Genomic DNA, 12866 nt, shown 5'->3' with positions numbered 1-12866 from the left:
TTAATTCTAGCAGGGTCCGCAGTGTAAATTAACTTACCCTCTACCCCTCTTTTTTTATTACAAACTGCACTTTCTAATTTATTCAAGGTGCATTTAAAATTTTCAGTGGTTTACACAGCTGTGTTTCAGGTTCGAGAGAGCTGGTTGCTGAATTTGACCTTGCCCCCCTATAAGAATTTTACAATTTTTATTTTTTTTATCTTTTATTGCTCCCTCAGCTGGCCGGACACTACGGATACGCCACATGTTAGTCACTAAGGTGGGTAGTAACAACTTCCATGTATTAAGTTACTTCATGAGACATTTTTTGAAGAAATTGCACCTCGGCAGTATATTTTGGAAACTATCTTTCCCTAACCGGAGACTTTTCTCGTGAACATTTTCAAAACTTCCATAGAAAAAAGGAAGTAAGCAGCTTTGCAGAGAAGTTGCTTTGAGGAGATGGGTAAAAAGTATGTTTCCCCAAAAGAAAACATCTGAACTATAATGTGAAAGGCCATGCAAATTTACTTCAAGGAAAGTTATGTTGTTATTCCAGCATGTTGAAATGCTCAAACATTCATTTATTTCCCATCGCTAAGTCCTGATGTGTTTTCTGCACTCGGTTAAATTTTCCTGTGGCAGTTCCTGTGGGCCATGTTTTCAGGGCCCCCCCGACACAGAGACAGGCAGAGATGTTCCAAATACACCAGTTCATTGTAGAAAGTGGCAACGTGAGGAGCAAATGGACACATGACAGAGGGGGGTGGGTGATTTACCTGTTGCCTGATGATTGCTCTGATGAGCCGCAGGCGTACAGCCACCTCTGACCCTGAGCCCAATTACCTAGACCCAAGACAGGTGTTGCTGCTTAAATCACACCACCCCGACACATACATACATACTCCCAACACCAAACTGAGGCCGGGGAGAATGCCTGGCTGAAACCTACGCCCCCACACCTAACAAATATAAGTAACAATAAAATGGCCAGACTCTAACACAGGGTTCCCATACCTTAAATAAACAAAAAGTGTCCAACAGCAACAGCCTCCTTTCCAGGAGACCTGGAACAGCATGGTCCATCGGCGACCCACCTCCAGGGTAAGTGTGGGGCCTCCTCCTGCTGTGTAGCTGGGCTTGGCTCTGGTGGCCCGTTGACCTGCTGGTGGCTCCAGTGCATCTTCGGACGGCACTTCTGTGTCACTTCCCTGTGCCGGAGAGTTACTGTTCAGGCGCCACTGTGGCAGTTCCACTTGCCCCATGCCATCCGAGTTGCATTTTCAGGGCCCTCCGACACAGAAACACATGCATAAATGTTGCAAACACACCAGTTTATTGTAGAAAGTGGCAAGATGTAACAAGCCGGGAGCAGCCATACACATGTCATGACAGTGGCTCCCATATCTCCTGTTTGCCTACAGGGAGGCACCCCTACCTTCAACCAGCTTCTAACTTTTTAAACTCCTTTATGGCAGGCAGGTGAGAGGTCCCATCAACGTGTTGCAGGAGTCCTGGGGGGGATCCCAGGAGAAGAAGTTGTTCCCAGTGTTCTGGAGTTGTCTTATAGTTTCTTATACCCCTTTCCCACTGCACCAAATACCCTGTAACATCCGGCATTTGTCATCAATGGGAAAGGAAACCCAGGTTTCAGTCCCGGGTCAAATGACCCTGCAATATACACAGGTTTTAATCGGCTCCACCTCCGATCTGCTCTGATGTGAACAGGACGCCCGGGTCGACCCACTAGTTTTGGCCCCTTTACCGGCACGATGCGACGTGCGTTGGCGTTCCGTACGCTGGTGCATAAATATACAGGAATATCCCTGTATCATTCCATTGAATCTTGAATCTTAAATCATTTCATATTCCATTTAGAATCCAAAATCAGAAGTTATTGACCTTTTTCTGCATGGAGAACCATGACATGTTTTGCGTGGGGAACGCACCCTGGGATGCACAGCGGAGAACCCCACGCTCCCCGCTGGGCTCCGAGTCACTCCAGCATCGCCCCAAGCCGGGCCCCGCTCCCCGACGCCAAAGGACCGGTGCTGGTGCCCAAGTGCGCACCAGCAGCATGGATACTCCATGCTGATTGTACTGTAGTGTTTGGTCGTTCATGAACGATTTGATTCTTTTGAATGGCTCTAAATACTTTGTTTCAAGTTTTACAGTTTTATGTGGTTGTTTGTTGAAGTTTCTGTCTCCTCTACTGTTTTGTTCACAATCACACACCATGACATCCCCCTTTCCTGGCATGTCTGTGACCTTGAACGTGATGTGCCAGGAAAAAAAACTGTATTTATTCTGGTCATGGGAAAGTTGTCAATTCCCTATTTTTAGTGTTGCGCTAATATTGGTCTGAAATCAGTATTACAGATGAGGGAGAAAATGTTGCAGGGCACCAAGCTGGTGAGGGAGAAGATGGAGAAGGCTCAGCAGGGACAACAAACCTTGTGCAACAAGGCAGCCAGAGAGAGAGGTCAGCAGGTCAGCAGGTACTTCTTCTTCCAACAGTTGAGAACAAGTTGCTGGAAAAATGGCATGGCCCATATACAGTGCTGAGGAAGTTGAGTCCAACAACCTATGAGATTGAGATTCCAGAGAGGAGGAGTCGGGCGCAGACATTGCACATCAATTTGCTAAAGGAGTGGATAACCCGGGAAATCCCACCCCAACAGCAGATGTTTGTTTGGATAATGTAGGTGGAGGATGACGTTGTGGGTGAGTTCACTCCCGCTAGTTACAATGCAGTATCCCTTGGTCTCTCCCATCTCTCCCTAACCGAGTAGGAAGAGTTGCAGCCCATTGTTCCGCCAGACTTGTTCCAGGAGAGACCAGGGGCAACAAACCTAGTGGAGCATGATGTCTGCCTGAAGGACAGCACCCCCATCAGGCAGAGAATGTATCGCATCCCACAGAAGTTGGGGCTGGTGTTGGAAGAGGAAATTGCGGTCAATTGTGGCTGGAGCTGGGAGTCATCAAGCCTTCCAGCAGTGACTGGAGCAATCCCATTCTCCTGGTAATCGACAAAGATGGAAGCATCGGATTTTGTATGGACTTAGAAAGGTGAATGCATGATGTGAATTTAATGCTTCTCCTCTGCCAAGACTGGTTGGCCTCATTGAACGGGTAGGCCAAGCAGGGTTCATTAACACCCAAGACCTTTGCAAAGGCTACTGGCAGGTACCCTTGTCTCATGCTGCCAAGCCGCTAACTACTTTCAGGACACCTGAAGGACTCTGGCATTTTACCAAGATGCCTTTTGGTCTCCACCGTGCTCCTGACACCTTCCAGCAGTTGATGAACCAAGTGCTGGCAGGAATGAAAACATTTGCAGCTGCTTACCTTGATGATATTGTGATATACAGTACCTCGTGGCAGAAACATCTGAACCACCTGGCAATAGTGTTGGGGAAAATCAAGGAAGCAGGCCTGACCATCAAGCATAAGCTTATGGTCACTGCTCATCTCGTCACATATAACGGAAAATAAACGTGATTGCAGTGGGCGGCTTTTGATGAAGTTGACTCCTCTGACCGCCTCATCTAGAACAGTCATTAGCAGCATTTTCTTTCCAGCCAGCGCTTCTCTGTGTATACTGCAGTGGACAGATGCTACGAGTGGAGGCACGGCTTTCACCCTTGTGATGACTCCACTGTGCTGGCCCAGCATCGCATGGGCCCCATCAGTGCTCACTCCCACACATTTGGACCAATCAATCCCGTTTGAAACTATGAACGCGCTCAGAATATCAAAAATGGCCTCAGCAGTGGAATGCGTTGGAAAAGATTTGCAAAACAGGAACTCTTCTTTTATCTCTCCATTGTTTTCATACCTTAAATAGGCAAGCAGGTTTGACAGATTTGTGCTGTCTGTTGATTCATCCAGTTGGGGGGCATAAAAAAACGACTCTCTCGAACGCTCTTTATCAGCTGTTCCGACACATTCTCTGCCGTCTCGTCAATCCTGCGTCTGACTGAGTTATCAGACAACGAGATGAGGATGATTGGCTTCCACGCCTTCTCTCCCAACATCACACCCGTCTATCCACACTACACCTATCTCTTTTGTAGCGGGAAGAATTCCATTCTCCCCGATGGTACGCGGCTTACCAGGCTTGGCTGTGAGTCGAAAACCGAAATCGTAAATTTAATCCACAGAAAGAAGTAACCACTGAAATTACGTATGTTCGATTACCTTGGTAAACCTCTGTAAATACATAAACCTGTGTAAATGGGTCACTTCAAACATGTGACACAAGCAGCCAATCGTACAGCAGGAGCGACGGTGCTTCCTCCACTCTCTCCCCGGACGCGGCGCTCCCCGGTGGAGCAGCAGGCAAGCGGCAGGCAGCCGGAGCTGACGCGGCGGGTCTAACCAAAACGCCAATTTGAACTGGAACCCGCACTCCTCCCAACCAGAGCCCGGCCCCCATCCCCGCAAAAGGAGAGCTATTAAAAAAAAATGATCCGTGGTGAGAGAGAGTCCTGCTTCAAACGTCCCCGCATATAATATAATTACAGAGCGCAGATTCAGGAACCTCGGAACCTCCGAAACCTGTAATAAGTACCTAACATGACCAAACTGGACCCCGTAGGTATTGATATTGTTCGGGTAAAATTCTCTGGAATCTAAAACAATTTGAAACAGATCAACGGCAAAAGCTACAAACACAGTTTACGTGTTGTTTGAACCGGTAAGTCACCAACTTGTGGTTTAAGTTTCATCCAAATCTATCCACATGCGGAGCAGAAATTTGTGAAAAACCAATCAAATTCGACCGAAATCACAGACATGCATTCAACGCCAAAATATGTCCAACCCTGATAAAAGTATCTGGAACACAACAATGACAGATGCTACGAACATGGCTGAGGTGTCGTTTAAACCGGTATGTCACCATCATCTCATGGGTTAAATTTCATCCAAATAGATCCACATACGGAGCAGAAATGAGGGGAAAAAGTGAACAAATTTGTTCCTGGTCGTGCTTGACTGACATGCCACTATTCGTAAACAAAATGAACGAGATGAGATTGACAGTAAGATGCTTTATGACGTCATGATACTATTTACTATAAATGTGGAGGTTCAGAGTCAGAATGTACATTTGGACCTTGTCCAGTGTCAGTAGACTCTGTCGCTCTGTCTGTATAATAATGTACCTTCTTACCTGATAGAAGTCTGTGGATCTGTACGATTGATATTTCATCTCTTTTGTCCCCATTTGCCGGATTACTGAAAAATACGAAAAAAACGTCCACAAACCCATTCCACTCGAATATTCGACTGAGTGATGCGTACAATATCTAGCGAGCTGTCGGTAAAATAGAAGCTGTGCAATGCTAATTATCACAGAAATACATATTTTTTTGTATTTCATGGAAACAAAACCTATTGAAAATGAAATTCAATTGTAATTCATGAAAAGTCACCACTCAAATTACGTAAGTAACACGACCAGCGAGCCACATACGGAGCAAATATTGGCGAAAAACCGACCAGATTTTGATTGACGGGCCAATGCATTTCACGCCAAAATATGTTCAACCTGGCTAAAACTATCTGGAAGGCATAGTTCACCAGAGCCTACGAACAAGGTGTCCTTTAAACCCGGGTTTCACAAGGATTTCGTGGTTTTAATTTCATTCAAATCCATCCACATACGGAGCAGATATTTGTGAAAACCTGAACAACTTTGACCCGAAATATGATGTCACATATACTGTATACGTCACACGTCTCGTTCTAAAATATACAGGATGATATTTACAGTTAGACGCTTTATGATGTCATCATATTATTTGCTATTAATGTACAGATTCAGATTGAGAATGTGCAGTTGGACCGTGTCCAGTGTGTGGTCTAGACTCTTGTCACTTTGTATTCTTCACACGTTACCACATTATCGATTTATTTAGTGTGTATTTATATAGCTTCTTACATGGTAGATGTCAGTAGATCTGTTCGATTGATATTGTCCACTTGATAGCTCCACGGACCAGAGTTTACGTCTGAACCGAATGAACCGAATTCTGCGCTGCTGAGGCGGTGAAGAAAAATGGCGGTCACAACATTTTGCTCGAGCTCGCTTGTCCCCCGCCCCCGCCCTCTGACGTAAGTGGTTCCTCGGTTCCTTTCCGGCTTCGAAGTGGTGCAAAAGAACCAGCAAAAGTGCCGGCTCCGGAACCGGAACCAGTTCCTTTGCTGTCGAAACGCGCTCTGCCGGGAGCTGCAAACTTCAACTCGCCCATGCCAGTCCAGACGGAGGTCTCTCAGCCTGGGGGATAGGACGGGCCCTCCTACGAGTACACAGAGAAGAAAGGAAACCAGTAGAGCTATATCAACAGGAAACTGTTTCAGGGTGCTCTGCAGTGGAGCCGGAGTGTTTGGCCATCAGGTGGGCCATCGACACCTTCGAGAACTACCTGCTTGTGAGGTAGTGTAACCTGGAAACGGACCATGAGGCACTGCAATGGCTGGAGCAGATGAACGATACCAACAGCTGGATCACTCGTCGGTTCCCGTCCCTTCAACCCCGGAGAACCGTCTCCATCCACTGCCGGCCAACGTGGTTTGGCGAACCTGCCCATAGGGGGGAAGAAGTGTGAGGGAGCTGGGGAGCGTCCCCCTCGCTAAGGTGAACGAAAACAATGCACGCCTGCGCAGTGACTGCGATCGACAAAACAGACTGATACAGGAAAGTCATTTCTGTTATGTTGTGCCTTTTATTTTTGCGAACTTCTACTAATCCCACTCTCTTTGAGGTCTAAAGCCGGGGGCGCGTTTTCACGGAGTGCACCGGTGAGCAATGCAGCCACAGGCCTCTCGCTGGCGACGATCGCCTTGTTAGGCTGAACCAAGTAGTTAAGGGAGAGGGGAGTCTGTAGAGGGCTTTTGTTTGGTAATTCTTCAGTTTATTATGCATTTTACCTAATCTGTATTCGACTATATCATCATGTCTATTGCGTATATGTAAATATCAGATTGGAAATATATGTTCTAAACGTAGTGTGTTGCGTGTCCAGGTGCCCTCCACTGTATAATAGTGTTGGTAGAGACCGTGGGGATGTATGCCGAGAGAGCGAGAGAGAGCGAGAGAGAGAGAGCGAGAGAGAGCGAGAGAGAGCGAGAGAGAGCGAGAGAGAGCGAGAGAGAGAGCGAGAGAGAGAGAGAGAGAGAGATTTTGCTGTCCACCAGCCCGCTGCATTATTGTAAGAGTTGTGGAACTTTTGGTAACTATTTTTTTTTGGGGTCGCCAGTAAAAATCAGAGCTCCGGGGGAAAAAAAAAAAAATTCTCATTTCTCCAGCACACTTTACACCTCCATGCTGCTGGGTTTCATCCTCTTTGGAAGGGTTCACCCCCAACACAATCTTACACTCACCAGCAAAACCCTTACACGGAAGGACACCATTGTCTGGATTCCCCCCGGTAATGGAGGCCGGCAGCAGACTAGTTCCCAATAACAGAGGACGTGAGTTCATTAGAGGTGCCGGGGGCTTGTTTCCTGAATACCAGCGCTTTAAGCACTGCTGAGAAGAAGGAAGGAAAAAACAAAAAAAACAAATTGAAAAGAGCTTTTAAAAGTAACAAACTGCCTCATCTACCAACTCTCTTTACTAATGTGTTGACTTCTTCCCAGCGTCGCGTTTGTCCGCCTGGAGGTTCCTGGATCATTTTAAAACTCATCACGGTGCAGGTGCAGTCTCCTCTCGCAATGACAGATGGGTTTCTTTTAATTCCGGACAGATGCTTCCCTTTTTCCCACTGATTTATTTTTTTCCTCCGCATGCCTTGTCGCTGTGAGAGGTTCATTAGCACAAACGGGGCTTAGAAGAAGTCTAGCGGAGAGATTAAGGTCGCACCGTTTTGGGGAGTGCGGCCAAGCACTGCCCGAACTGCTCTCACGGTAATATTGGCACGCAAGACGGAGGGGAGCAGCCCTCGCCGACGGGGGAATGTCTCCATCCTGTCACATTTCTATAACTGTCTCCAAATGACTCCCAGAACAAAAGGGCCTCCCTGGGAAGAAACAGAATTAATGGGTTTGCCCCTTTCCCGTTGTTAAGAGTCCACTCCAAACTCCCAAGAACATATTGTGCCCGGCAAAGGGAAAATCCACACGAATGATGATGAGCCGACCAAACTGAAGATTGAGAATCGCCGTCGGTTACTTCTGTACAATTCGACGCCCGAATTCGCGGAAGGAGGGCGGGGCTTTTTTGGCCACTAAGCCTGCGCAAATAAGACAAAAAGCAACCGTGTAATTCACAAAGAGTCGTCGTAACTGCGTGGAGACAAAATAAATTAATAAAAAGTCCGATTTGCTCTATCGTCTTCAGAGAGCCGGTGCAATTGAAGCACATTATAAGGGGTGTCACGCCAAGACCTTCCAATGACCTGTAAATAATATTTTGACATTATTATTATTATAATTCTTATTACGATCAAGGCATCCGAAGCCACGCCTGAACGGGCAGCACAGTCCGTGGTGGTTTTCAAAACTCATTCCAGAAGCCACTTGTTGAAACTTTGATTAATTTATTGTAGAAAAAAGGGGTAATAAACTTTGACAAAAACAGTTGAAAAAAAACAACTATCAGTTATAGGGAATAGCGATCAAAATTGGCATTGAAACCACAGATGCTATTGAACCTCAGGGCCATGGACAGCTCCACTCAAACCCATTTTTACACATGAGAAAAATACATGAGAGAAAACGAGAAAAAAGTAATTACAAAAAAGGTTATTGTGTACGGAAGAGTAATAGGGCCACGCCAAAAAATAAAATAAAATAAATAAAATACCCTTGCGTTTCGCTGCTGCTGCACCCGAAAGGCTGTGGAATTCGGCCCGCACTGAAAAAATGAACTTTGTGGTAGAGTAATATATATTAAAGGGGACCTATTATACTCCTTTTCAACAAGTTAATATAGGTCTCAGGGCCCCCAAAATATGTTTTTGTATATTGTTGCTGAAGATTCCACTCGGATTATGCATTCTAGCCATTCTAACGTGCCTCTAAACCATCCTGTTCCAGGAGGCTCTGTTTCTGTGGGGTGGAGCCACCCTCCTGAGGCCCCTAGTTCTGTGAGCCAATGGAGTTTTTTTTCCGGGTTCTGTGAGCCAATGGGGTCTGAGCTTTGCTTCTGGGTTCCGTTGTATTAAGTCCTAAACCTTCACTGATTTCACCTTGTCAGCCCACCAAATTCAGTTTCTGAACAAATTTGGTGTGAGAAATAAACAATCCAGTTGTTGAATCTTCACTCATATTAGATCTACAAGGCCTCATTTAAAGGTTTGTTATAATGTTTGTGGCCAACAGCGCATCGGGACTTTTTTTTTTGTTTAATGTAAACGTCGAAAAATTAAATACATCTACAATAAAAACACACTGTTTTTATTGGTTTTGTTTGGAGAAGCCACAGCCTACCATCTTTCTACCGCATACATTTTTTTTTAATAACCCCCCCCCCCCCCCCGGCAGAATTATTTTTTAAATACATTTTCCTCAATTCCTCTTTCTTTTTAAAAGATTTTTGCTGGTCTGTGAGACAACCGTGGGTGGAGACTCTACGTGGCCGGTTCTCATTGTATTAAACGGACTGCGTTGTCTTATTTGAGAGTCTGTGTGTTAGTAGACCCATCAGAGACCCAAATGTATGTGCACAAGCACTGAAAAAGTGAGTATTTGATAATAGGTCCCCTTTAAATGAACAATCATCATTTCTACATTCTAGTATTAAGATTCCGTGAGAACTAGGATTTCTTTGGTAAAAATTAAAATATTTACACATTTTATTCATGTAATAAATGAAATGTGTGGGTATAGTATGTTTTATTATAGATGTACTCATACTATTTAAGTGTTTTAGAGGCACTGCACATAAACCTAAAAATACTGAGAAAATTTTAACCTTAAAGTATAGCATGTTTGAATCCGCGCATCTTTGTGGATCCGCAATCAGATGCAAAACAAGAGCAAATTTCACTCAGCAGAAAAACTTTATGGGAGTGTTCATAATATTTTTTGTGAATCGGACGTTGAGACGGCGTTGATAGCGGGCGCAGCTGATGCGCAATCCACGGTGCTGTCAGCGGACGCAACACGTTCTGTGCGAATCCGCCCTTCAGTTTGAAAATAAGTTTGGGTAACGCTAAAACAAAAGACACAAAGATATGTCTCTTTTCTCCCTCCTGTTCCCCTTTCCTTCCGACCGCTCCGTCTGATTTTTTTCACCGTTCGGCTTTTAAGACCGATGGCCGTTTGCTATCAGTGGTCCTGCCTGCTGATCCACCCACGGAAACACACACGGGGTCTAGTTGAATATTCTGCCTGCGAAGCGTTTGCTGGGCGCCTCGATGCATGATTTATGATCATTATATGTGACTTACTGATGAACACAAAACGGTGGTGAAGCGATACTGTTTGCATTCGCGGGGTGTTAAAGAGCGTCTTTGACCCGACGGACCCGGCGATCATTCATCCCTGACGCCTTCCTCATTCGGCTGCCTCACACCGCCCGTGCCCCGTGACTCCTGAACCGCTGGCAAGAAGCTTTCAGTCCGAACAGCAGCCTGGCTTATGTTGGCGCTGACATGTTTTGAACGTGACGAGAACACACTTTGGTGCATTTGAGGCGCTTTGTACATATCATTCGATGATGTGATGATGAAATCAATGCAGCCAATGTGCCACGTTCACGAGGATTTCAGTCGTTGAATTGAAATGACAATGTGCGATCTTTTACCACAAGGGGGAGCACTGGTCTTCATCGCCGGACCCAAACAAACCAGCAATACCGAGCCAAATTTCAACTTAATGAATGTGCTTTCACTTTCCTCTATTGCTCTCAATTGCACGCTAGTCCGATGTTGTTTTCTTTTCTTTCAGGCCTTTGCTCTCTTCCGATATTGGGCCTCATGCAAGAACATTTTCCTAATCTCCTCTTAACTTTCTAAGACTTTCGCTGAGATGGGCTCAGTTTACAACAACTAAACAGTGATGAATGACACGTTTAAATGGGTCATTTTTGAAAATGATGAACACCAACAACACACAGTCTGTAACTACTTGCACGTTCATGAGAATTGTATATTCCCATAATTGATGCCCAGTAAATGCCTCAAGGCTCCAGAAGTGTTATTAGTAGATCTGTATAGTCACTCACATAAAGAAGTACTTCTATGAAACTGGATTTAAGAGTACTTCTTGCCAAAGCAAGGCTGTCCATGACTTCAATGGGAGGGGGCCAAAGGGAGTCTCAATCACGCAGACGGATGACATAGTACAGTAGGTGATCACTGAGGTATCCAAAGGCAGTCAGTAGTGACCTAAAATGTCTAAAAGAGAACCATAAATAGTGAGGTAGAATGATAAAATAACTGTCCAAAATAATTTAACAGATACAATGCCTTGGTCAAAAACAAAGTATTTGCTCTGGGGAGCTGTGACACATCGTACGTGACAATGTGTAAAGTCCTCTTAAATTGCTTGTAGGAGCCATTTAACAATCTGTCCGTGGAAGGGGGTTCTCTCGTGAGGCTTCTTCTATAAAAAGAGCTTTGTTCCAGACACTTCAGGGCTTTCACTATCTGCAGCGTCCATCATCTCCGTACTCCACCAGGAAATAGCGACGGGTCGAGAGACACTGAGCCGACAGACAGAACGGCTTTTCCCTGCGTCTCAGAGGAATGATGCTGTAACTACGACCAACCAGCTGCGGGATTCACTGCGATCTTAATTGATTATACAGTATAATCTTATATGATTATATAATCGCAATTAAAAAGTAATCTCAATGATCTAAACGTTTAAAGAAAATGTGAAAAATGTGAAAAATCTTCTGCATCACCTTTGAAAAGATCTCCTCCACCCTCCCACCACCCTTCTCCATTTTTTTAAGCCATTATAGAGGACAAAATTGAGCCAAAATCGTAGATAGCATTTTTTTCATCCCCCCAAAAAATGTTGGCGGTATCACCCAGAGCTGTTTTTTTTTCTTTTTTATTTATTTATTTTTTTTATGAAACCGTTTGGAAAGACAAATTGAATATGGGTGAATAAAGTTCCCACTCATCCACCGAGGGAGTGGAAGATGGCTCCTTGGTGCGCCACTAGGGTCAACAAGTGCCGGAGTGCTTTGCTGTCGTTTCCTGTCAAGCTCTCTGCCTTGCAGACGAAACCTCCTTTAATGGAGCTGTGCCTACGCCGCTGTCAGCTTAACGGACGCGCTCAATGAGGCAAAACACCCGGGGACGTCCGTCGGCCACTATCGGCATTTACAGCATCCCGTTGACCCCGGAAAGCAACCCGTGACCCGGAATCACGCCGCCAAAACACTTGGGTGCATTTTTCTCTGACAGCGACACTCTGTCACGACCATCATCTATCTGGAGATGGACGCCACCAGCCTGTCATCACGTTCTGTGTATGTGTGAACAACTGACGGGAGAACGGGGAGGGCGGATGAGCCTGACTGTGACGGACAGACATGATGATGTAATGGTAGATAGGCATCCTCGGGGCCGGGATAAGTGGCGGTGTTACCGTTAACTTGGTCCGCCCTACAGTATGTTCCCAAGGCCCTATGTTCCCTCGACAGGGGTCTTTTATTCTTTCCCACTGGGAGCTTCCCATTACAACCACTACCTGCCGCCATTAGACGCTCGGAGACGCCCAGTGCAACCACAGTCTTGTACTGGCTGATACTGGAAGCTGTTCTGGTCTGCGCCGGACCGTAGGAGCTGCCCACTAGAACCCTGTCCTTCCCTCCGCTGCTTTTAATGTCTAGATTTTCTGCTGAATCCGCCGCCCCGTGGTCATTAATCTGCTTCGACGTACCGAAAACCCCCCCCAAAAAAACGGCGACAATCCATCTT

The sequence above is a fragment of the Zeus faber genome, assembly GCF_960531495.2.
Source record: "Zeus faber genome assembly, chromosome: 11".
Lineage (NCBI taxonomy): Eukaryota > Metazoa > Chordata > Actinopteri > Zeiformes > Zeidae > Zeus > Zeus faber.
This window is presented reverse-complemented; position numbering follows the sequence as displayed.